This window comes from Betta splendens, chromosome 9, assembly GCF_900634795.4.
Source record: "Betta splendens chromosome 9, fBetSpl5.4, whole genome shotgun sequence".
Taxonomy (NCBI): Eukaryota; Metazoa; Chordata; class Actinopteri; order Anabantiformes; family Osphronemidae; genus Betta; species Betta splendens.
This window is the reverse complement of record NC_040889.2, coordinates 14,886,392-14,912,484: the sequence shown is the minus strand read 5'-3', so window position 1 is coordinate 14,912,484 and position 26,093 is coordinate 14,886,392. Positions and strand designations below refer to the sequence as shown.

General features: G+C 46.1%; 1 long non-coding RNA gene across 1 annotated transcript; it reads left to right on the top strand.

The window, feature by feature from the left end:
- The first annotated feature begins 13,124 nt into the window (after window positions 1-13,124).
- On the top strand, window positions 13,125-19,106 carry LOC129604655 (uncharacterized). Its single transcript, XR_008695724.1, has 3 exons — window positions 13,125-13,883; window positions 14,928-15,147; window positions 18,408-19,106. It is a non-coding gene; the product is annotated as an uncharacterized LOC129604655 (long non-coding RNA).
- Window positions 19,107-26,093: the final 6,987 nt, after the last annotated feature.

The following is a 26,093-nucleotide window of genomic DNA, read 5'->3' as shown; positions in this document are numbered from 1 at the left end:
GCATAATGTTAGTTCTTGCTTTAGTCAAGTAGTCACACGCTTCTTTGAATGTGAGTCGCGCTTTATTTTTCATAGCCTTAGCTTACCACACCTTGTTGAACTAGTCTGGATTTTGTTGTGTTCCATTTACAGAGTTTTGTCCTCCTGACTTATTTTTGTTTGTGTTTTGAATGTTTGTTGTTTCTGTTTTCTCTTTGTGAATTCTGATTTTGTTTATTGAAGGACTCATTTTTTTACTCTGACTTAGGTCCCTCATTTTGAGTGGCAAATGGTGACACAATTATCTTCTTAACAGACAAAGAAATCAAATACTACCCTGACTGATACAGCGTTCATCCATCATTCTGTCTGCGTTTCCTCATAAAGGTCGCGGAGTCAATTGCAGCTGTCACTGGGCTACAGGCAGGTGCCCTGGACGCGTCACCCATCCATCACAGGACACACAGAAATAATCATTTCTGGAGAGAAGATGTTTTTACTACTGTATGTTACACTGATGAGATCAAGGTAACAGTAGCATTAAATAGTATCATAATTTATCCTATGAGTATGAATGTAAGTGTTTATAAAACATTTATTAACATACTCAGTCACAATATTAATCATAGTCACAAGACATGTAAAGACAGTGCTAGGCATCAGTGGAGAAAAAAAAAACTCAGGGTGAGCCGTCTGCCTCGATCGATCTCGATGAGGGTGGACAGGAGCCATACAGGACAAGAATGTGGACAGAACACACAGCAACTGGGCTCAGGGGTCAGCGAGACCTGTTGAAAGATAAAGGGGGAAGTTATTCTCATGAAATGCTACAGTGGCAGTAAGTGGACAGAGGCAGAATCAAGGAGGTCCCCCAGCATCTACTGTGAGTCTATAGAGGCTCAACTGAGAGACGCTTCAAAGTGACCTGAACCAGCTTTAACCAGCTTGTATGGGTTATTGTTTCTGCTTAACTTTCATTCATTTAATGCACTGATTATGTTGCGTTCACCCACCACTACATTTCTGACCTAGGAGGTTCTAATATATTAAACTAATTGCTTTTGGGGTAGAATTCATTAAGTGTCATTTTAAATTCTCAGACGGTTTCATCAAAGTGTCATTATTTTGCAAGCAAAGGTATTAGGAGGTATCAGGTAATTAACTTTAATGACGTTCTATAATAGGGATTCACTGTCACGCCAGCGATCAATTAGTCAGAGCAGGCATTGTGTTGTTTTGTTCTGATGGCAGAGATCTGGAGACGAAGGGAAAACACGGAAGCCAAACACAAACACGCACCATATGTTCATATTTTCCTCATTTATCTTAGCAGCGGAATCTTGTAGGACAGTTTCTAAATACTGGCATCTGATCCTGCACATTAACTCGCAGACATGAACGTAATCATCGCGCTAAGCTGCTTTTAACACATGATCAGCCCTACTTCACTCCCACTTCACCCAGTTCCCCACATATGGTCCCTGTCTTAACATTCAGCCTGCTCCTGTTCATTGAACATTGGTGGTGGTTAAATGTTATATTTTAGTGTGATGCAACAAGTGCAGCACCCTCCACACTGCTCAGGGCAACAAACAGATATATTACTTAATATCCCAAGAAATGACTTGACGACGGGGGGATCAACTTGTGTTTACTTGCACTCACTATCTGTTGTTTCTAGGCCACGTCGCATTTCTAAAGAGGATTAAATTTTAAACCCACAACAGGGGGAAGAGTGCCCAGCAGCAGTGCAACCCAAATATGAAGATTAATCTTCCTTCTCCAGCCTAAACCCCGTCGCCGGCCAGACACAGGTGGAACGCTCCAATGTGACGCCTCCCTTTGCCTCCCAACGCCGTGGCTGAGCCAAAACAACAATACTTCTGGGCCAGACGGTACTTACACCTGATGAAAAATGGATACGCCAAATAAAAAATAGATGCTCCTGAAATGGCATACAGCGAGTGTGTTTTTGCAAATACGTGTGAGGCAAAAGCAACATGAAACAATCACAGTGCAAGAATGAAACGAATGCATAAAAGTCCTTTGTTTTTTATTATTAAATTGTTTGTATTATGAGTATTATTGTAAGTATTATTATAGTAGTATTATTATAGTATAGTATTATTTGTGTTATGAGTCGTTTGTGGATATATATATATATATATATATATATATATATATATATATTACACAGTACAGTGTTTTTTAAAATAAATTAAAGATGAGCGAAGACCAGTATACAATGTGTCTCCCAGTGTCTTCACCAAAGAGCCGGGGAGACAAACCTTTACTGCCTTCACTGAGGTTGAACTGACAGGTAGAAATGGTGGAAACCAGTGATTCAGAGGTGCTGAAGTGGCTCCTTGGGCTGTGGGATGTGGGAGTTACCGTGTAAACAGCGCTGTTCAGTATATGTGCTTCTACTGAACCAGCAGGAATTTCTTATGGACCAAGTAAGCAAATCAGCTCGAATGCCCTCAAATTGCTACTTAGTTCTTTATAAGTGCAGTAGCTTACAAGCCTCAGTGTTGTCCAATAGTGGTCCTTTGGGCAACTGGTTGACAGACAGTTATGAACCTGTAGCCCACTTAATTTGAACCGGTGTGCATTGTTAACCACAACAGAGGCTATGGGCTTTATCTTTGTTGTTGTACTCGACCTTGCAGTAACCCCTGTCTGCTACATGCTGCGCATTCTGATTTGTCTGTTATGTAGTAGTCTAATATACAAACTGTACATACAGTATGGATGCTGTGATCACACAGCTGTGGAGGGACGCGGGGCTCAGTTTGACCATGTTCCCCCATAAAGGATAATAAATGAAGCACTAATGAATTTAAGGGCCATCGGCGAGGCCTGGCTAATTTAGAAAGACCAGTAATTCAGTTCAAAAGCTCATCCTTTAAGATGACCATAAAGTTGAATCCACACCTTTTTAAAGATGTTCCAGTAAAGACAACAATATAAGTTTATAAAGAGGGAATTCATTGCAGGACTGGTGAGCTTCACTGCATTTATGTACTCAATAAACCACTAAGTCACTGGAGATTCAGCTCTTGATTGTAGTATTGGCAGCACTTACAACGACAAAGGAAATGAAGAATCTGGCCATTGTTGTTGGACTGTTGACAACTGCTGAAGAAGGAAGTTGCATTTGAAGGAACATAAAACATGAGCCTCCCATGTTACATCCTCTCAATAAAAGCTCCAAGAGCAAGGGAGACACAAAAACAATGCAGCATGACAGTGGTGGCACACGAGCAGGAGACCTTGGCACAGCCCAGCAGCAGGGGAAGTGCCACGGCCTGGGCGGTGGGAAATGCACACTGGTATCTTAAGTAGGATGTCCAAGGTCAGAGGTCATGCGCCGCTGGCAGGATGTCCTGTTGGTCAGCGTTCCCCTAGGGTTGAATATGGGGTAAAATGAGCCCAGTTCCCATTACTGTACATGCAAGAACACGGGGTCAAGTGCTCCAGTAGTTGCCAAGGCAACAAGAAATATTTAATCAATTAATTTAATTAAATGAGAAATAAACAAAAATCTAACTATGTGGCTGTTTAAAAGGGAACTAGGCCAGATGGATTGAGCTTTTTTTCAGTTTCGTCATGAGGGCAGAGCCTTGAGAGCTGGAAAGTGCTGACAGTGTTTGTGTGTGTGTGTGTGTGTGTGTGTGTGTGTGTGTGTGTGTGTGTGTGTGTGTGTGGGTGTGTGTGTGTGTGTGTGTGTGTGTACTCTGTCTCCGTTTTCTTTCCATGTCTTCATCAAAAGCTCCAGGATCCACAGTGAGTTGGTAGCGGCCACTGTTTCTCCAGCAGTCCTCATGGTCGTATGTGTGATATGGATTAGAGTAGCAGGCCAATTATGAGCACTAATAACTAGCTGTGATTGTTTCCAGTGAGAGTTTGGAGGCCAGACAACCAGAGGACGTAGCTGTAAATCACCCCTGCGCCGTTCCTGGCCACACTCCCACTCAGCAACTCTTCGCGCTACCCTTATAATAACTCCTCCTGCCATGAAATATGGAGCCTCTATTCATACCTGCCCTCAGCACAAAACAGAAAGGGCCCAAAATAAGGCATTAAATATTGAAGCATAGACCATTAGGTCTTTCCTCTCAGTGAGCTGACGTGCCATTACTCTCCATGACAAAGTGTAAGCCAATCGCTTTCCTCCTCCTTAAACCCCGTCAGTGACGACATCATTTCCTTTAATGAGCTCTTGCTTGTAGCGCCTCAGGATCACATCGCAGGTCCGTCAGGAGGGGTTTTACATGTTTATATTATGGCCAGAAGAAGAGCATTTAAGTAGAGTCGTATATAAATACAACTGTGGGCCATTAAACCATAAATGATCATTACAAGTCATTGAAGTTCTACCTGATTTTGATTTGCTGACACTTGGGCTCCAACCCCATGGGCTGATGATGTTTGTCTAAAACTGCCTGTGCAGTCAGCTGTAACCTGAAGTTTAGCCATAACCCAGATTTTAACGTCTCTCCACATCTCATTTAGATAAAGAGAAATATTTATTTCTGTCTATAATATACTCTGACTGGAATTATGCAGCAGGATCGCTTCCATGTGATAAAAAAATAAATGGCGAAGCTGGATCCTGTGGTGGTTGCCACAGTGGTTACAGATTGTCCTGGTTCTCAGTCTCTAGCTCTGCCCTGAAGTGGAGGCTCCAGAAATAATTTGTTAGTCAGTTTTAGTGTTCGTTGCTTTATCGTCTATGAGGAAAACGTTTTCTCATCGTGAAGTAAACATCTGCAAGTTCCCACTATCAATAATAAATAATTGTTATGGAGACAAACGAGTCTGAAGATGGGGATAAATAAAATTTTAAATTGAGATTAAGAATTTCATATTTGTACATCATTTAAGATTGTTAAACAAATTGATCTAATATAACACTTCTACAAAGCCATAAAATTATGTTCTAGATAATGACTCATACAGTAAATGTAAAAACAGTCCATGTCAACAAAACTAATGCAAGAAATAAATAAACATGTTTTTTTTAATACATAGGCAAATGTTGATATTTTTTAGAAACAGCTGTTCATTAAATATTTATTTAGATGTTTGGGTTTTAACTAATGAGGTAATGCTGATGTATCAACCTCAGTCTTGATTTAGACACCTCCATTTTTGTCAAGATTAATTAAAAAAAAAACTCCATATATTGTAAGAAATATGATCAATACACTTAAATATAGTGCTTTTATACTGTACCTCATTGGTACTAAAACATCCTCGTAATCAAGACTTACTGTAGCATTAGAGCAATTCAACCGTCAAACAGCAGCTAAACTCGCGTGTCCGAGCGAACGCTGCCCTCAATGACACCGCAAGCAGTCAAGTAAAAATAGATGTGCGCAATTAATTTTGACGACCTAATCACAGCATGCAATTAATGTGATTAATGTTTTTCACTTCAAATGATTCAAATGAAAATGCAGGAGACGAGAAGGGAGCAGGTCTGCAAATATTATATCACAAAAAGAAAAAAAAAAAACTAAAAATGTTGTGTTTGCATTCTGCTCACGTGGGCTGAGTTTGTTTGCTGCTTGACAGAACCGAAAATGAGGCGCACGTTCCTGACCCGTGCGCGCGGCTGCCTCTGGGAAAAAAAGGGGGAAAGCGCCTTCAGGCTCCGAGGAGAGAATCTAGTGCCCTGCTGTAAAAGTTCCTGTCTTTGCCTGCTGGTGTTTGTGTTGCTGGCACCGCGGGAGACGCGGCGCTTCACAGGGGCCGATTTGGCCGGACATGAGAGACCACAATAAGGAGGTGCAGTAACGAGAAGGAGAGAGAGAGGGAGAGAGAGAGAGAGAGAGAGAGAGAGGGAGAGAGAGAGGGAGAGAGAGAGGGGAGGAATAAACAGGAGGCACGAGGAGCAGCCCAAGAGGAAGACACCTCGGGCGCTTTCCATGTTGCGACACGGCGCCGTATCCCTGCAACGCAGACACCTCCGCAGGCCAAACCGTGTTTTATTCATGCAAACGCCATCACACACACACACGCGCTCACAAAAAAGAAAAAGAAAAGTGCCAGGACTCAAGGCTGCTCAGGCTGTTGCTCAATTATTCATCAAGCAGAGAAATGAATCCTGATTGAAGTTGCTTTGAACTTAGGGCATCGTTCCTCACAGCTGTGTTTATTCTCCTTTCTTGTTTTTTTGTTTTTTTTTCAGCGGTGTGTAGCGCGCCGTCAAACGGAGCCGCGTGGCACAACCCTCCTGCCCACCGGGACCCCGCCTGTTAATTCATACCTGCTTCAATTAATTATAATGCAGAAGCTATTCATGCTAAATTAAGCCCTCAAAATGCCTTAACAGCCAGCAGAGCTGTACCCTGCTGCTCGGGCCTTATGTTTTTAGGTTGGATCCCTGAGGAAACGGGATTTCTTTGTCTTTGAAGGAGTGTGAAGAGGATTATTAAAGTGTGTGATCTGTTTCATTGTGGACACTAATGCTGTTATCGCTCGGCGTGAATGGCTCCTCTCCGTCAGCGAAGGCACCTGTTAGGACGGATGCGCTCACACAGAGCTCACACGCTCTACAGACCACGGGAAATGAGCATCTCAGGTATTTCCACTCCAGAAGAGCATTAAGCTGTTTGCGTCGCTGCCCGCGCGAGCTCCAGCCTAGATGTAGATTCCTCGCGGCATCGCTGGAACGCTTCTTCTCTTCCACACACGCTCTCTTCCGTGGACGTCTCTGCTTGCCTTCGGAACCCAGTTTAACTGAACTCTCATGGCCCTGGCCCCCCGCTGTGCAACATGACGCCGCTTTCAATCAGACCTTCCTCCTTTTTCCCCGTTTTCACTCCTTCTTTCTTAGCATCTTTCAGATTCCGTCAACTCCTCTTCTTTCACCGGTCTTGTTGGAGACGAGGATTTGCCACTGGCTCAGCAGGTCGTGTGCGACTTTGGTGCCGTTGTGTCCCAGCAGTGGAATAAAAGCGAGGCGGACACGTGGCTGGGGGCGCTGGTTCTGGGAGGCAAAGCACACACACACACACACACACACACACACACACACACACACACACACACACACACACACACACACACACACTTCAAAGAAAGGTCAGTTTACGGGTCTGCGTTTGTAAAAGGGCTCAGCTTGAACCACAAGGTTGTGTTTGGATTTCAGGGAAAATTAGGATTACATCGAGGTTGGTGCAGCCAGCACATCACTGCCAGTGTTTACAGCAGCGGTTGCTTTCACCCTGTTGTTATTTTTTCTATGATTTATGAGCATTTAACCCACATGTTTGAGACAAGTCCATCCTGTGTTTGCTGCAGCGGAGGCGTTTCTCGCCCGCTTCGCAGACGCACCGCACACGCGTCTTTACGTCGCGCGTGTCGTCGAAGCTCAGGCCCATCAAAGTTGCTCCCCGTTCAAAACTTGCCGCTTGTTTACTGTGTTGACTGACTGCGATTTCTCCCATGCATTGCCCAGATTTCCAACATGAAGGCACTCGTGTGAAATATTAACTTGCTGCCAGGAAGTAAACAAGCAGCCTCTGCTCGCTTGTTGGGACCAATCAAAAGTCTGAGCAGAGGACATGAAAGCTGGAGAGAGCATGTGGCGAGCATGGGGGGGTGGGGTGGGGGCTGGTGTTTGTGTTGCTGCTGACGTTTTGTATGTATATGTGTGGTAATTTTTGCGCTCGTGTGAAATGCTTCTGCAGAAAATCAACATGCAGACGTGTTTACGCACGAAAAAAAAATAAAGAAAGAAAAAAAAATCAACCTGTATCAAAAGAGCTACGAGCTCCATGTGGCACCATCTCAGGAGCCACAGACCTCTGCTGCAGCGTTTGTTTCGCCTGTAATGAAGAAAACATTTTTCAAATACAGGCTGCCATTCTGCAGTCAAAACATGCCCCGGCGGTAATGTTTAATTCCCAGCCTCGCTTTGAAAAGCGCACGCACTCATATTTTCGAAGGATAAGAAGCAGCTTCTCGCCACAAAGAGATTCCTCGTGTTTAATGTATAGCGCGTTGTTTATTTAATTCGCTCGCATCACCGTTCCCGTTGCCAAGGGAACACTTGATTAAAAGGGTTACAGTTTTATTTCGCGAGTTCAGTTAACGCGTTAGCAGCCGGGGTGCGGGTCCTGTCGCCGCGGCGCCCGCCTCATTAGCATATTCCATCATGTTAAACAAATAGCAGGCAATGAGGGCCTCGGGGACGAGGGGCAAACATGTGCCGAGCATGCAGAGCGATCACTCTGCTTCCAGAGCTGCTGTTGGGACGGACTGATGTACATGTAATACCCACGGTGCACTAATACTTGAGAAGCAGGGGGAGGGCGCCACTCGCTCGCTGCTCATTAGGAAACATGATGTTATTGTTCGTCAGGCAGAATGAAATCCTGCTGGGAAATTGAAAATAAAAAAGTGGCGCATTCAAATATTGTTCCCTTTGTGACCAACACGCTGTACGCAGAATCTGCGGCGAGCGCCTGTAGCGTTTCCTGTGATGTTAGCTCCACCGGCCTATCGCTGTAGGACCTGAGCCTCTCCAGGATCTGCAGCTAGCGCTTATTACCCTCCTGGATCCAAAGGCCGCAACTGCAGATTCCTGCGCTAATTTAAGGACACATATGCTCTTGATAAATAACCAGCTCTTATCGTGCTGCCTATTAAAAACTCCAATTACCGTTGAGGGAGATCACGCCGCCTTCACAAAAGAGTCGGGGGGTGCGGTGCGTTTCATTCAAGCGTGCCATTAAAGTGCACATGGCCTGCTTTCCTTTCACTGCTTGACTGTTTCATTCTCCAAATCATTTTCACTCTCGCTTCTTCTCCTCTTATCTCGTCCTCGTGGTGGAAGAACAGCCTGGATGTTGCCATTCGTTTCCATAGAGACTGAAATAGTGCGCTACCCGTCCAAATAGCTCCCTGTGATACTACTGCGCGTACAGTACTGACCCTACTGATACGGTACAGCAGGTAATCCCACTATCTGGATTTGTCCTCCTTAATCCTTAATATACATGCAACCATGTTGAACTCCAGGCTCTCCGGCTCTGGGCAGAGCTTTTGTTTCATATTCACTGTTCCTGTGCGAAGCCGTAAAAGTGTTTTACTTGGACGACACTGTGAAATCCCAGGAACGTCATCATCCACTGTCTGGCAGCCGTCCAGCAACCATCCACCCATGCGGATCAATAAGGTGGGTAATTATTAATATTGAATGTGGATGTCCTTCGGTGACCTCTGTGATGGACTGAGGAAGCTGTGATTGGCTCCAGCAGAGGAAGTGAAGGCAAAGCGAAGCAATAATGGACGGGTGAATCCCAGCATTTAAAGACATAAACTCCTTCATCTCATTAATGTTTAGCTTGTGAACATCGCAGTGCCACAAACCTAAATACTGTATATGCTAGATTCCTGAAGGATGAGCACACACAATGGCTGATGATTGCGTAGCAGCTTCTCTTCATCACAGCTTATACAACTGAAGACTCTTGGACCCTCGCTCGTGTTCTCGCCCTCTTCCTTCGCAGCACGGAGCCAAGGCGGCTCGAAAGAAACAAGCTCCTCCTGCTCTACTGTACGTCTCTAATTTTATTCTAATCGCCAGAGTAAACAAGGAAATAATTAGAGGCAAACACGTTTATGAAAAGCGTGCCCTGACAAACACGCGCCGACTTCCAGCGCTGCAAAGCTGCAGATGCTCCCGAGCGCTTGTGTACACACGAACATCAGCATTACGATTGAAACAGTGTCCGGTTGCTGTCAGAGGATTACGAAAGCAAATACTGAGCGGAGAAGATAGCGATAGGAATAACAGCAAGGCCGGATAAACGTCAGGTTAAACCACCGCTGCAGCTACTTGTTGCAGTTCTGTGTGTCATTTGTTTTCTTTTTGCATTTTGTGATCATTTGCAAAAGTCAGACAAATAATTGTCAGATTCAAGGCGATCGTGCACATGTATTTCACTAACTTGAACATAACGCGCCTGTATGTTAACACACCCTCATCGGGTTTCACAGGCACAAAAGCTCCCAGCTCACAGCCAGCGGGGCAGAACTTGTGCTGCTCGAGTGAAGAGTTTCTTGTAGTTGCATCATTGTGAGGTTTTAGCATTCTATTAAAGACCTTAAGACATGCAAACGTATACAAAGCCCGTCACACAGATGCCAAACAACAGAGACGCACAAGAGACAGTGCAAAACAAAAGCAAACGCCTCGGCGATGCTTTAAACGCTCTATAATTGCAGTCGTTTATTCTCTTAGTCCATTGAAGAAGCATGTTTTTTTTATTCTTATTATTTCAGCCCATTCACCAACGCCTGCTTGTTATTCCCAGCGCATCACCTTGATATCAAGTCGTATTCAAATTGTCACGCGGAGATCTGAACAAATTGGAGCAAAAGACAAAATTTGGTCGGCGTAATAAATAACAGCGACGCAAACGGTTTCAGTTTCACACAGCGAGCGAGATGGTCCGCATGCTCCACAGCTACAGGCAATATCACATTTAAATGCCACCGCATGGGGGGGGGGGGTAAGGGGGGATCAATAGGGGGAGAGTCACAAGGCCGGGGGAGGAGGGGGAGTGGGCGTAGAGAAGGAGCGGGGGGAGGAGGAAGGGGTGGATTTCTAGGGAGGAGCGGGCGTTTGAAGTCGAGACGGGCTTTTCTACACTGAGCTCACCTGAGGGGGGAGGCGGGGGGGGGGGGGGGGGGGGGGGGGGGGCAGGAACGAGAGGGCAACAAGGCCGTGAGTATTAAACGCCGAGAACGAGAAAGCGAATGCGGAGGCAAAACAAGAAAACGGCAGATGAGGCGAGAAGAAGAAGAAGATTTCTGACAGTCTGACTGAGAGGAGACGTTCCTGGATGTTCAGCGCTCCTCTGCCTCAGCCTGATTGAATCAAATTCCATTAGAAAGTATGTGTTATTAGCACCAGCATACATATAAGAGCATTATAATCACTGCCTGCCTGCAGAGCATTCAGCTCTGCACGTTATGAAATACCGCTTAGGCCAGATTGCCAGGCAATCTGGGGTGGGTGCTTCAGGCTGTTGCAAATGGTTACAATTAAACATATTAATAGGGCTCAGATTACACTTGTATCCACATAATCACATTGCTTATAGTGCTTATCTGCTTGCATGGTTTTCCTGTGAAGCTGCTCTCCACCTCGTCTGTTATTACCCAGCCTCGCGCGCGGAGCTAATCTTTTGTCATTACGCTATCACACAATATCTGTTGCTGATGCTAAAGTCAATAAAAACCAATTAGGCACTTTGGAGAGTATCTGTTTCGTCTGTGAGTGCGCGTGCGTCGTGGAGGAGTGCGCGCGGTGGCGAGCTGCGCATCTCAGCGTGGAGACGAGGCGAGCAGGAAGCGCTGTGCATCTCGCTCTGAGGTCAACGTTCAAGCGCCGGGGTCTCCGCGGTCCCAGGTGTGTCCTTGAGCAAGACACTTCCCCGGGCACCCCCGTGTTTGTCACTGAGGGCATGGATCAATGCAGAGAATACAATGTGCCCAAGGGGATCAATAAAGGCTGTATCTTATCTCTTATCCTTTACCACAATGTTGTATACTGTACTATATAGTACTGTGAAGACTCACTGCGCTGTACTTCTTCAGAGTTGTGTACTGTGTTGTCGCTCACTGCTCTGCATAGTAATTCCAAATTATAGAACATATCAGGATTCTGCGGCGATGCCTCAGTACGACTGTCTATCTTCTTCTCCGTCTGGAGGCGAGTCACACAATCCATTCATTAGCCCCCCTTCCCGCTGCCTGATAGGCCAATTGTTTCTCACTGATGCACTGTGGGAGAGATCCACACCGGGGGCACGCTGTTTTTGATACACAACGAACAAGCAGATACAAGACACGTCGAGAAAAAGCATTCACTCGGTTTTTCCACAGGAAGAGGCAAATCTGTCAGATGAAAAAAAAAAAAAAAAACCCAGTACAAGTCCGTGCAGGGCTTTGAAGGCCAGCGGCAGTCAGCTCCGCACTCATCCGGCTGCTGCTGACAGCAGCGGCGCGCTAATGGGCTCATCTGCGCAGCATATTGACAGCGCACTTCGCCTCCGTTCTGCGGCAGACTAGTCGGAGGCGGCGTCGTGCTTTATTAGAGGCGAGACGTGACAGTTTGAGCGCCGCGATCCCACAACTCCACGTCGGCCGCGCGCACCTGAAAGAGCCGACGACCAAAGTGAACTGCGGCGCGCGCCGGGTGATTCTGCACCGTTAGGGGCCGAATGAAAGAGCCTTTGTTTGTGCGCGTCAGATGTCAGTTTTGTACGTTGTTAGCGCGGAAGCTGGCGTAGAACAAAGGCGGCGGCTGCGCAGGTTTGGGGGACGATCCAGAGGGAGTTCGGAGACGGGATCTCGCTCGTTTGGGGCCAAAACGAGGTGTGATTGGAGACAAACTACTAGCTACAATCCCAGTGTTCTTGTTTATCTTTATTATAAAATAAAGGTCACGTGATTTTGTACAGTGCTGTTTGTGGGAGCCACAGGTAACGTAAAAGCGTGTCGTTTCCAGATGGGTTCAAATTCGATCGTACAGAGTCCAGCTGATTCATACATTACGCCGTGTGTCATTTCTAGATGCGCTGCTCCGACCGCCGACACATGACCGAGGTCCTGACATTTGGCAATGCACAACAAAAATTCACTTATCAAATCAAAACAAAAAAAAAAGAAACAGCGGAGCAAATTTCATTAGGCGCTCCCTGAATGCGGCTGTTGTTTCTACCAGAACCAGTTATGGATTTAGCGAGCCAACGGGGATCATCGGGATTACGTGACGAGACAACTCCAGTGATTCATTATCGTCCAAGTCCTATTTGACGAAGACAAAAAACTAATTATGAATCATGGTAACAAGCTAGAACTGTTTTTCTCACTGTGCCCAAGGTCACATTACCAATTAATGTTTACAGAGCCGTGGGTGTGATCCCAGTGGGAAAAGAGGAATCACTCCTCTTCAAGCTGTCCTCTCCTGTGTTTTTTCATTATCGGCTCTAATCAGTCGTCCACTGTAGCGAGACCTCTGATGTGTTTCTCTCTGTCGCTAAAAGGATTGCTGCAGAATTTTCTGCTCCTCTGCGTTGCAAATGTTGCTCATATTTTCCGAGCGTTTTGCCAACATTTGCAAATATAATGGGAAAATGTGCTGTAGTAAAAGTGCAGAAAAAACTGTGGTTGTGCTAAAAGTAGCAATAAGTGGAACATCAGCGAAGGGAAATGTCATTACCTATTACCTGGATAATACAGTCTTTAATCTAACAAATACCAAAGCCAAGGCTCTGTCTGACACTGATGGGTGGGGGTACATAGGGGTCTGCTTACCCTTTCCTGATTTTCCTGTCTTTGATTTTTCTGACTGTGATGTTTGAAGCATTTATGTAAACCCTGGATTTATTGTTTGCTTTATTGCCATACATAGTAAGAAAAACCTCAACCATGATGTATTACTCACTTAATCTTTATCGTCATAGGTGTCAGAGACACAGACAAACATCTTCCACTCACATCTATTGTCAGTTCTGAGTCTCTTAGAGAGAACCCACACACACGGGGAGACCACGCAGAGAGTAGCCTTCCGTCCACACTCCAAACCGCCTGTCAACATCCAATCAGGACCACTCAACTTTCAGACAAACTGCCTGTGGTTTTCACAGTTCAGTCCACCGGCCTCCGGAGGCGCTGTGCTTCTGTTTTGACTGGTGGTGCCACTTCCTGTTCCCCACTTCCTGCTTCCTGTTACTTACATCTGCTGACTTCTTTCACACACCACATTTGTCTGGTATTCATATTTCTACTCCGGGTTTTCTAGTTTTCGTGTGTAGCTGCTACTCTGGTTCGTGTTCCCTGTTTCCTCGTTTGTTTCTTCAGGTCATCCGAGTGTTAGTGTAAGTTTAATATTGTTCTTGATTGATTGATTCCAGTTGTTGTTAATCCTCTTTCAGTATGTGCTTAGTTCGTTATTGTTGTGTATGATTCTGTTTAGTAATTAAACATCTAAATTCATGGTTGTCTCTCGCTTAGCAGTGACTTTAGTTAGTTCTGAGTTATCTGCTGTGTGCATTCTGTAGGTTTTCATTGTTTAGGTGTGTCTCTATTGGTGTCTTAGTTCATTAAATCATTAATCAATCCTGTAGGTCCGTTGGGTCTTAGGTTTGGGTCCTTAAATTACCCAGTCAGTCAGTCAACGTGTGTGTGTGTGTGTGTGTGTGTGTGTGTGTGTGTGTGTGTGTGTGTGTGTGTGTCCATGTTAGTTTGTAACAGTAGTTTGGCTCCTCAGCAACAGTGAAATCACCACCCGCCTCATGATTGAGCTGGCAGTAAAAAGCTCCATCCATAAACTATGGATCAACCACATCCGTCCAAAACACAGTTTAATGTAATTAAACTATATTAAATAGATGCTGTGTCATATTGATGCCAGCTACTGCATCTGGATGAATGCAAACAGAAAGTTGGCAGAGCTTAACTATGTCAAAACGAGCAGAGAAAGCTAGAAATACAGTTCATTTGATATCAACTCAATAAACCTGTGAAATTAACCATTAACATATTTTATTATTACAACTTCAGTCATGCTGTTTACTTATATCTGCTGTAGCAAAGTGACTTCATGCTTCAGTTTTAGTATCTTTGTCTTAACTAAGAAAAAATGACACTAAATGTAACCACACAGTCTGAGTTTCCGTAAACATTAGTTAGAAGCGTGTTCAAATCCCAATAGCTGCTATTACACGATGGAGAAACATCAACAGATCATTAAGGATTAATGATCAATTTGTTCTTTTTCACAAATATGTTTAATTCTGATCAAAATGCAGCCATCAGGAAACTATCACCACTCACACGAATGAGTCACTTCTGATTATGTCTTTCTCGTTCCCGCTATGTGACTTTAATTTTAATTCCTTGTTCCTCCCTGTGTTTAACAGGCAGCCAGACGCCGTCCTCTATACAGCCATGTAACTACTCTCTTTTACATGGGGTTCATTTCCGTCAGCACTCTGGCAGGAGACTAATAGCTCGGCGACGTTATTAAGATGACAAGGCTCGAGTACAATTTGCTCAATGTGAAGAGCACACTCAACTTCCTGTTGACTCACAGCGAGCGGGAATTGGTATCAAGCACTAAGAGAAGGAGGGGCCAGAGGAGTAAGTGGCTAATGTGATGCTGCCTTCAAGACTTGTGGGGAAACTTGTTGGAATAAGTTGACAGATGAAGTATTTTGAAAACTTTGGTTTCCTCTTGATAAGTGTTTTTTTGCCTGCTAAACATTTCATTCTAGGTTTTCACGGCAACACAAACATTTTGAACTACAAAAGGAAAATTCATAAACTAGCCTTTATCTTTGCGCTTTCACTCCCCAGATGGGCAACAAGCAGCTTTCTTGTAGAAGCGCTGGTGTTCAAAAGCTGCAAGAAGAGTTCAAGCGCTCACATTTCCCATCGTCCTCAGGTGACCTAAATGCATCGTGAGACCCCAAACTATAGCGAGGGCGGCTTCCCCTCCCTCCCCTCCCGGGGCGTGGCAGCATTAACGCCTCAGGGCTCCCTCCACCCCCTCCTCCAGCCTCACCCCCATCCACCCCCCCCCCAGGCCTGTGTAGTTTGTGGCGTTCGATTGCTTCTACACAAGCAGTGAGTCCCTGCGGTCGGCTCCTGAAGTTTTTTTTTCCCTTTTGTGGATGGGGGTTGCCATGATGAATTTACAAGGCCCACATATAGACGTGGCAGAGTAGAATGAGTCTGTGTGTGTGTGTGTGTGTGTGTGTGTGTGTGTGTGTGTGTGTGTGTGTGTGTGTGTGTGTGTGTGTGTGTGTGTGTGTGTGTGTGTGTGTGTGTGTGTGTGTGTGTGTGTGTGTGTGTGTTAGAGAGGGAGAAAAGGTGGGAGAGCAAGCGACTGTGAAGTTAATTAGAACATCCTGTGTCTACTTCTCTCCCTCTCACTCGCTCTCTCTCTCTCTCTCTCTCTCTCCCTCCCTCCCCTCTATCTCTGAGCAGCTTTGATGTGGCTTAGTGCCTGGAAACTTAATGAAAAATGTATAATAGCCTTTCCGTGTACTGTCTCTCCCCCCTTTCCTTCCCTCTTCCTCCCCCTGCGCTGCCCTGCTACTGTGGGTCCTGCCTCTGTGACATGGTGCCTTCACGCCACAAAGGGTAAAACGAAGAAGCTCCGCTCCTCTTCGCTCTACATGCCGGGTTGGCTAATTTGGAAGATTTAGCATATCTGCCCACTGTTCAGCTATTTCTATAATACTTTAAAATACTTGGTGTCCAGTCAAGCTTAAAGCCAAGACCAGACGCCAGATAAGACAAAGCCAGATAAGGAAGCAATAAAAACGAACACTGAGCCCGTGGTTTTTAATTCGCCTTCGCTTGTTGGTGCTCTATGGAAAACGGAACCATCCATCAAGCGGGGAACATGGCAGCCATGAGCTCCATGAGCTCCATGAGCTCCAGGGTGATGCCCCGCCGTCAAAACCGCTACGTCTTTGCCGCTAACAAAGTTTAACCATCCAACTTTAATGACGCCGGCTCCTATAAATGCGACCGTCGTGCTGCTGTGACGCCAGACAAACCGCTGCGTTGTCATTGGGTAAAAGGTTGCCAAAGCTCCAGCAGGGTTTTCACATCCATCCCACCCCCAAACTGTGGGCTTTTCTCCTGAAACAATAGAGATTACAGTGGATGAAAGGCAAAACGCTCACAACTTCACCCTCAGTTGTACTCTCCAGTTTTGACCCTCCCTCTCCTCCTTTCCTACCTCCTTCCTCCCCCGGCAGTGGCTTTCTGCCAGTCAGCACATCCCTGGGCGAGGGAGGTTTGATCCCAGCCTCTCTCTCTCTCTCTCTCTCTCTCTCTCTCTCTCTCTCTCCTTTCTGCTGCTCGCTCGCGGTCGATCGGCCACTCGCACACAAATGGTCTCCATTACTTACCGTCAAGTCCAAGTTCAAAGATGACATTCTCCGACTCTACTAAGGCCCGTCAGTTCAACCCAGTTAAGCCCCTGCAGTCGCGGAAGGGGAAAATGAGACGGTGGAATAAAAACCTGATACTGTGTCATGTAAGAGCGACATCAAGGGCCAGAAGGAATTGGCGTCGAGCGCAATCTCTCGCTGCAGATCAGCGTCATCTCTGGCCACGAGGGGCATCAAACCCGGCGTGACGAGCTCCTCTTCGCTCATTCAATAGATGGCAGTTGTTTTTTTTTTCCGTTCACCTGCTCATTAAGCCTCCTCCTCATCCGCAGTTGTGGCGCTCCCCGCTGTGCGCGTCCTCTCTCATTCAAATCAGCATCTCCCATCTGCATCCTCTCCTCATTCCTTCTGGCCTGTTCATACACATTAGGCTCATTTTTGCCTGTCTGTTAGCGCCTCTGCTGCCTCGCGATGGACCCCTGTGCATCGCCGTGTTTCCCGGCGCGTGTGAGGCGTTCAGGGGCCCGTAGGTTTCTGAACACGGGGCCAATTCATTAGATAAATCGTCACATTTGCTCCCACTTTGGATGTCGCGCTCGCTCGCTCCCCTTCCCTGGATTTGTTTGCAGATGAATCTCTCGGTCTGTTAGCGTCTGCTTCACCTTCCGGTTTCGCTTACAAAGAACTAGAGAAATTCGGTTTCTCGATGCTTCTACCTGCTTCAAACAGCCTCCTGGGCTGATCCTCATCCCCCCCGTATGAAAACCTCACTTATCTCTTCTCTGCCGATGGAGGACGGCGAGGTGCGAGCGGCGTTTGTGCAGAATCAGTGTAACTTGTTGGCTAATGGACGTGGCGCTCGGCACATTACTTCACAGACAGTTTAATTCTTACGGATGGAGAGAATATCTTTTTCATCCGTTCCGTTCTTCATCCGCTGCCATTTCAGGTCTGAGCGCTGCTTTGCCTGCTCTCTCCGTGTCTCTCCTCTCCTCCTGGGACCCTTCCTCCATCATACTTAACTCCTCTTCAAAGCCATCCACCCCACCTCATCTCCCCGCCCCGCGTCTCGTTCCCCCTCTCTCATCACTATTTTGGTTTTATGAGCTGGATGTCCTCTGTCTCCTCCATGCACCCATTCACCATTGCAAAAGTAAAGTCGAGCACGCACCAACAGCCTCCTCTCCTCCCTGCGTGTCCTCACTGGGGTGAGCGGGAGGTCGCAGTCATCAGCGGTCCATTAGGGCACAATGGCGGGAGTTGTGCTGCTCTGACAAAGTGCAATGTGCTGTTGTGGAGGCAGCACATGGAGGTACAGCCTGGTGTGACCCCCCCCCCCCCCCTCAGCAGCAGAGCAGCCAGTGCTGCTCCTTCTATTCATTGTGTGAGGCGCGATGCAGCGCTGAAATGCGTCTCATTCTTCAATGTCTGATTTTATGGGCACTTTAAAATAGCAAAGTAAAACTTTGTTTTCATTCTGCATTTGTGTGACAGTGACATTTCCATTGTGTACCAACAACCCAAAAGTCAACCCAAACAGCTGCAGCAACACAAGCCTCCGTCATCTGTCCGTCGTTCAGTCTGTGAAATGAAAGCCACAGTTTGGTTTGAGAGAAAGAATCATTAGACACGTTATTAAGGAAAACCTAAAATTGCTTTGTGCACCCTGGATAATCGACATGGACTTATTATTTTACTGATTTGTCATACTGTCACTATTAAAGGCCTTAAAATGTATTTTTAATGAGCCCTTTCATGAACGATCTTGTCCTACATTTCCGTTCTTGATTTTCACACTAAACTACCTTGAATTTGATGGATTTGATAAAACTTCCAGACAACCAGATAAAGGTATTTTGTTAATTTTTTTTAATATTTTCCCTTGTAGCCATGGATGCAGAGTAGGTTTATACAGTGCCACCTGCCAGTCAAGGAATCTTATGATTCTGTAAAGAGATAAATCTGGTGGAAATGCTTTTAAATCATCACTGCTCATTTGCAGTGGGACAGAAGCAAAGTAGGTTCCTGGCTAATGTGCTGAGTGGTATTCAATCAAGTGACTGGGTGGGGTTTGGGTCCGATATCCAGCTTTTCCCAGCACATGTAGAAATCACCCCCTGGAGCTGAATTAGTGCATCAGCTCAGCATCAAAGGCTGAGACCAAATGAAACTTTTAGAAATGGAGTTTCGGCCGATCTAATAATCGATCAATCAGAATATATAGAATACAGAATCGACATGAAAATTTAAAATCTAATTTTCAGAGGTTATGACGTGGATGAGAGCATTAACAGGCGCATGTTTCACCTCAGAGGGGGTTCGTGAAAGCTCAGACTGTGGACTCAACATTTCACTTAATCAGTAGTTATGGTGCGTTTCTGTGTGAAGACCATAATTTGGATTTGTCACAGGGAGGAATATATGTTTATAAATATGCAGCGCGACATAATGAGCTTGAGATATTAATATAAATATTTAAGAATTATTATCACTTCAAGGAACATTTTCCCTTCAGGCATCACCTTGGTTCACCAGTAATATTCTGCGTTGAACCAGATGACACAGAAAGGCTGAAACTACAGCCTACAGCACTAGCGCGCAGTGGGATTTGAGAAGTTCCCGTCCTTCTTTTCAATTTTACTTCTAACATTAATTCTTAGAAATAGTCACAGAGGGTATGTTAATCTGCCAGCTGTGTTCCACCCACACTTCACCTCGTGGGTCACCTTCCTGGCGTCGCTTTTGTTAATGGTGACATTTTAGTCAATACTTTGATTGGTTTTGTCAGTCGTAGCCCAAATAAAGCTCCGATTGAAGACTTTGTGACAATTAAGCAAACTGAAGCTCTAGCTTCATTATCTCACGCTCAGGTCTCACATAACAGGCCTGTGTTTGTAGACGAACGGACCGATGTTAATGCGTTAGCCGCTGACGGACTGCAAACCCAGGCAGGCGCTGCTCCCCTAGCATTAGTGATGCTAATGAGCCATTTGCAGGAAGCAAACACCGAACAAACCCCGTACTTTGAAATGCAGATTGGGTTACAACGAGCAGCCCGTTTCAAACGGCGTGCGCTTCGCCAGCCGAGGTCAAGGGTCACGGAAAACCAAAACAGCGAGACAGATGCCGCCTTTACACGGACGCGTTCGTGTTACAATCACAATTAACTCCCGCCACCTGCGACAGGTGCTGCCTGCTGTCGGAGACGAGCGCGCGGCTCGGCTTCTCCTGCCTCTTCGAATGCCTGAAGACGCTGTTATAGCAGGCGACGTATGAGACGTAATGCAACATGACATCCCTCAGTAATTTACTGTGTGTGTGTGTGTGTGTGTGTGATTGTGCAGCTTATTGTGGCTCAGTAATACAGACTGAAGCAGAGCTATTTACCTCGTGTGCCTCTTTCTTTTTCCCTTCTTTCATTTCAGTGTCAGTGCCTCACAGACCGAACTAACCTTTCAAAATGGCACCGTCTGTCCATTTCCTGGCAAAAACTGCAGAAGGATCCCTCGCGCGGCCAATAACGTTGGCTCGGCTCCCCTCCGTCTGAATGACTCCGTATTTTTGTCAATCACTCCATCCTTGTTTGCGCGGGACTCAATTTGCTGATGATTGATTCCGCAGCCGTCCGTCCGTCCGCACGCGCTCGCGTCCTGAATTCACGACAAGTCTTTGGAAATTGTCAGCCATCGATTTTCAATTCGCCCGGCTCTCGGCGGCTGAATTTGTCTCCGCGCTCTCGTCATAGCGGTGCAGCTTAATTAGTTTTAAGATTTGTTCCACTTGGACACAAATGACAGTTAATGGTTCTTGTGGGATTTTGCACACAGTCTGTTGTGCTATTGGAATGGCATATAGCCCAGCTGTGAATGCAAGATGTCTTCATTTTGGCCTCAATTGAAGGAAACCTCGTATTTTCTCCCCGACAAAACATTTAACACGCTACGCCACAGGCGGCTAAATAAAGCCGCGGCCATTGTTAACGTTCCCAATGCTGTTGTTTACACAGGAAACGGCGCTCGCATCATCTAGAGCCTGAAAAAGTGCAATAAAAGTTGAGTCTCTGATTCGCCGAACTTGCCGGCGACTGAAAAGGAGATTTACGGAAGCGCTTTGAGGAGCAGCAGCGGTCAATCAGGCACAGGATGTGCTGGTCCTGTGAAATTCATTGTAATCATGCGAGCACTTATTCGAAGGCCCGTTATTTTTGCACCCAAATGCGCGAGCTGCCTTTCAAACCTTTTCCACGCTAAGTGTCCTCATGGTTGAACCCCCCCCCCCCCCCCCCCCCCCCCCCCCCCCCCCCGCACCCCCCGCTGACAAAATGACAGATGGGACGTAGAGGCTTTTATGACCTCAACGAGCAAGCGAGAGGCGCTGGGGTTCCAGAACCAGGTCATAATCAGTCTTTTCATCCGCCCGGCGTTAGGCCAGAACACAGCGGACGGACGAGCGGACGCTGCCTCGTCCTCCCCGTCCTTCGTCCTCATCCGTCGCTACTTCCTCTCTGTCGTCAATTCTCTCCTTCCTCCCACGTCACGCCTCCTCAGCCCCGTGTGTTGCTCCTCCGTTGCCTTCGCCGGCGCTTCCTGTCTTTCTTTCTTTCTGTCTTTTTGGCCACGCTCCCATTTCCCCCAATTGGCTTAGCGGCAGTCTAATCATTCCACGACACCCCTGCTGTCGTCTCCGCTATCTCTCTGCCTGCCGCCGCCCTAATCCTCTGATCAGTAAATACCCCTCTTCAGCACACATTGCTCTGCAGCAGCCCACTGCCTGCCTTCCTCCTCAGTGCTTCTCACGCTGCCTTTAAAAGCAGGCAGTAAAATTAAAGAAAGCGCAAGTGAACAACCCACAGAAGGCACAGAGATGACTAAAATATTCCCTCTGGGCAGCTGTCCACTCTGACTCAGTTGCGTCAGTGTGATGCTGAAAGACAAGTAGAGGCTGCTGACAGGAATGAGGCCGGTTTACCAAAACATCTCCACTGACTCAGTGCCAGGATCAAATATCTTCTTCTTGTCTTTTGCACGCTCCTGCTACTTTAATTTGATCAAACATCCATTTTTATATATTCTGGGTGACTTCACAAACTGTCTTTGAACTACAGTTAGATGCCAAATGAGTCTTTAAGCACACAGTTTCAATTTAATGTCTTTGTGCAAAGAGAAAACATTACTGATGTCATAAAACAGTGTTTACTGATCTACTCGCAGCCTCCAGTTTAACCATAAGGGTACTGATCTTTCAATTATGGCCAGATTGAAGTTTTATTAGTGTTAGTGGTATTAAAAACACAATTAGTATGACAGTGGAGGGGACGTTGTAATTTCAAGAGGCGACTTCTCTCCTGTTCACCTAATCCAGTCATGTAAACCTAAAAGTCCCTTTTCTTACCCGCTAAGGAGCTAATCACTAATCAGCGCGCTCATTATTAACCTAATTAGCTGCACCGGTAGCCTCCGGCCTCCTGACACTGATGCCGACACTGTATCAAGCCTGCATTGAGGATCAGGATGAGGACGGCCAAGCTGAGGTAATGTGGCTGAAGGATTAAAGGGTTCATCCCCATAATAGGGCATTAACCCCAGACGCAGTAATGCCAGAAACCCAATCTATGTTTTATCAACAGCACGTTGGCGCTGGAAGAGTCCTTGTGTTAAAATGCAATAAACTGAAGGTTAGTAGCGAATTGAATGCGTGTTGTGGTGAGTGTTACCTGGTCTCATCACAGCATGAGGTTTTCTCTGCCTTCGAGCTGCGACTTGGACTGAATGCTTAATTAACAAGGTACGGTAACAAATTTACAAAATTTTAAAGTCAACTTTCAAATTGAATGACCCTTTTTCTAGTTTAGTAAAATGACTGTACTTGAATCTGTGATGAGACCATTTGATCCAATGGCGTCATCACAGCAGTAGATGTAGTTCTGTTTCTCTCAAGGCTCTGCTCCTGTTGTGCGACCATTATCATCTGCCGCCGCCTTTAGACATTCTCGTACATACTGTATTTATCATTATTTGCAGATACCGTCAGCAGAAGTAGCCACGTTAGATTTTAAAGGGACGCAAACATTAATCATCTATTCCCATGTTTTTATTGCTTTTTGCATCAGCAAAGACAATTCAACTAAGCTCTAATGTGGAATGAGGCCTCTACATGAAACTGATTACGCAAACCTAACACTGCAACATGACACCGTCTGCATTTGAATGTGAGTTTTCACTCGTTCATGTAGCAAGCTGTGATATTTGCCGGACCTTTTCTCTGAAGCTTTGCCACAATTAGCTCTATAAACCACAAAATGTACTGTACATGCTAAATGTGGAAACAACAGCAGAACCTGTCAGACTTTCTATTAATTGTTTATTAATAGTTTACATACGAAGGTGAGTTAGGAGTTAGGTGATTATATCACAAAGCTTCTACTTCATCTCTCAGCTGAGTCTTTCTGTTTGGAGGTGGCGAGTGCAGCGCGAGGCAGAACCAAGTGATAATTTTGCTCTTTAACTTGCTTGTTTAAGGTCATAAGATTAGCAAGATTTATATAACTATTCTATCCTCTTGCCAAAAGCAACCTCCACATAGCACGAACGTGCCCACCATTAAAACTCCTTACACTTTCTACAAATCAATGCGTTGCAGAGAGCAGAGCAGAGATTGTTTTACTTCTTTCTAACCCGGATCAATCAAGTTCTGTCAGGAGTTTACTTATTGCCTTGTTCAAAGATACTGACAGCTCCTACACACTTGCTAATAATAGGCCTCTTGTAATTATACAGTATGTTTGAATTGAATGTAACAATCACCGCAATGCGCGTCGGCACAGGCTCCTCTGCTGCGCAGGGAAGGATATTAAATGGAGACGTGCTGCATGAGCCTCGCTTTGAGCCGCAGACCCAGAATCAACTTACCCTCTCTAAATCTCAGCCCTGATCACAGGCAATGAAATGCATAGCTGACCGCTGATCAGCCGCGCTCTGGGGGCCACTTATGACTATTCCCCGTGCCATTCGTCAAAGCGACAGCCAGTGATTGGGAAGTGGACCCAGCGGACATGTGTGGTGGTCCCTGAAAGGGTGCGGAGCAAACCCCGGCGTGTGTGTGTGTGTGTGTGTGTGGACTCCCGAGGCCCAATGACTGGCTTTCACGAGCGGGTACCCCTGCGTCGTTCTCACGGGGGCTGATTCGTGGAGGCATTCATCACATTATCACCCTGTCAGCGACGCACATCCGTCGTTTGTCGTGGCGGGAGTTGCGGGTGACGCTTCACCGGTTCACCGTTATATTAATCAGCTGCAGTCTCACTCCTTTACTGACTGAAGGCAGTGATTAATAGATGCAGTAATCGACTGTTCAACATGTCTGAGCTTAAAAAGTACACTTTTAACTGTGCTGTTGCTGCATATGTGGCACTGTGATGTGTTGTTGAAGTGAGGCGCATGGTGACTGGGTGTCAAATCTATGAATGCGCCCTGCAATGGACTGGCGACCTGTTCGGGGTGTGCCCCTCAGCTATCTGGGATGGGCTCCAGCCCCCCACGACCCAGAATGGGAACAAGCAGTAGAAGATGAATGGATGAATGGAATTATGAATGCATGTTGATGGGTTGCAGGCAGCTGTCACATAGGGAGTAAGGTGACATCAAACCCTTTGCTTCTGTGGCTTAGACAGTCAGCGTCTGTCTAGTAAATGGGAGGTCCTTGGTTCAAATCCCAGAGGTAGCAAGCATTTTGTTTTGCCCACCTTGATTACAAGCCCATGCAAATTGTGTTCATTATCAGTCTAACCAACTTCTCTGTCAAATACATTTGTCTGGAGAAGAGAGTAAACGATATCAATCACAGCTGATTTGGAAGGAATTTCACCGCCGCACGTTGTTTATCGTTCGGCTTAGTGTCTTCTTTCTCCACTGCTGAACTTTGCTCTTTCTGCGGCTCTTTTCTATTTTATTGCATTCTATTCTCCTCATTACTAAAGGAGGATCCAGCGCAGAGGAAGCAGAGCGGGTCATCTGAAGGTCGCGCGCTCGCCGTGTCGACATCCGTCTGACTCATAACTTTTTTGTGGCGTCTCACGCTCACGCGCCGTCTCCCCCTCATTTCTCAGCAGCACGCTGCCGTAAAACATAACCCTTTTTACTGACACGCACCGTCTCCCGCTACGCTGAAGAGGCGGCGAGGCCTTGACTGCTCAGTCAATTAAAGTTACACCGAATGAGATCATCTGCAAAAGGCTCGGGTGGAAATGTCTTAGGTATGTAATTAAGCAATGTGTGAAATGGCTCCACAGACATGCTTTTTCTGTACTTTATACTTCTTTACGCCCTGTGAGTGTCGGGAAACTCCCTGAAGTGGAGCCATCAATCATCATTATGACCAGTGTCCTCGTGATAGATGGCGACGCCTCAGATGTGGCTGTGTCTTCATGTGCTGAAGGCAGGGCCGGGTCATCTCACACACTGACTCCAGTGTTTAGGGCGACAACGCGACCGGACTGCTGCAGCCGTAAATAGGCCTCAAACGCCCCTTTTGCTCTGTTTCTGTTTCTGTAATATCTAAAATTTACAGTTCCTCCCTCGCCTTCCTCCATTTTTCATTTAAATTGAATCCAATCCATTTGACTTCTGTAATCGGTTTAATTAGGTTCATTTACCGGAATCAATTTGTTGCGGGCTCCACTGAAGAAGCTGAAAATTCCAACAGCACATAAGCGAAAGAGATAAGCACGGCTAAAACAAAGCGCATCGGCAAAACGCTGCGTGGAAATGAATAAATAATGCTTAATTTCACTCTTTAAAAATGGCTGCAGATCTTCTGTTCCTCTGCAGTTCCCAGTGGGTGACAGGGAGCTGTTTCCCTGCACTGATTGTACATTTTGGCATTTCATCAAGTAAATCCAGCCGCATTCTCATTATTTATTTCCTTTTGCTTTTTTGTTGTCATGTTGCCAGTTTGTTTTGAGAAAGGGAGCAGAGGGTGTGTGTGTGTGTGTGTGTGTGTGTGTGTGTGTGTGTGTGTGTGTGTGTGTGTGTGTGTGTCTGTCTCCTGGAGTCTGCAGTATTATCCCACTGAGCTGCTATTCTTCTGTGGCATCTCTTTCTTAGAAATTTCTTATTTCCAGGTTGGTAACAGAAACAGCAGTAGCCTCCTACATGTTCAGGAGCCGCGGTCAGAAACGGGCGT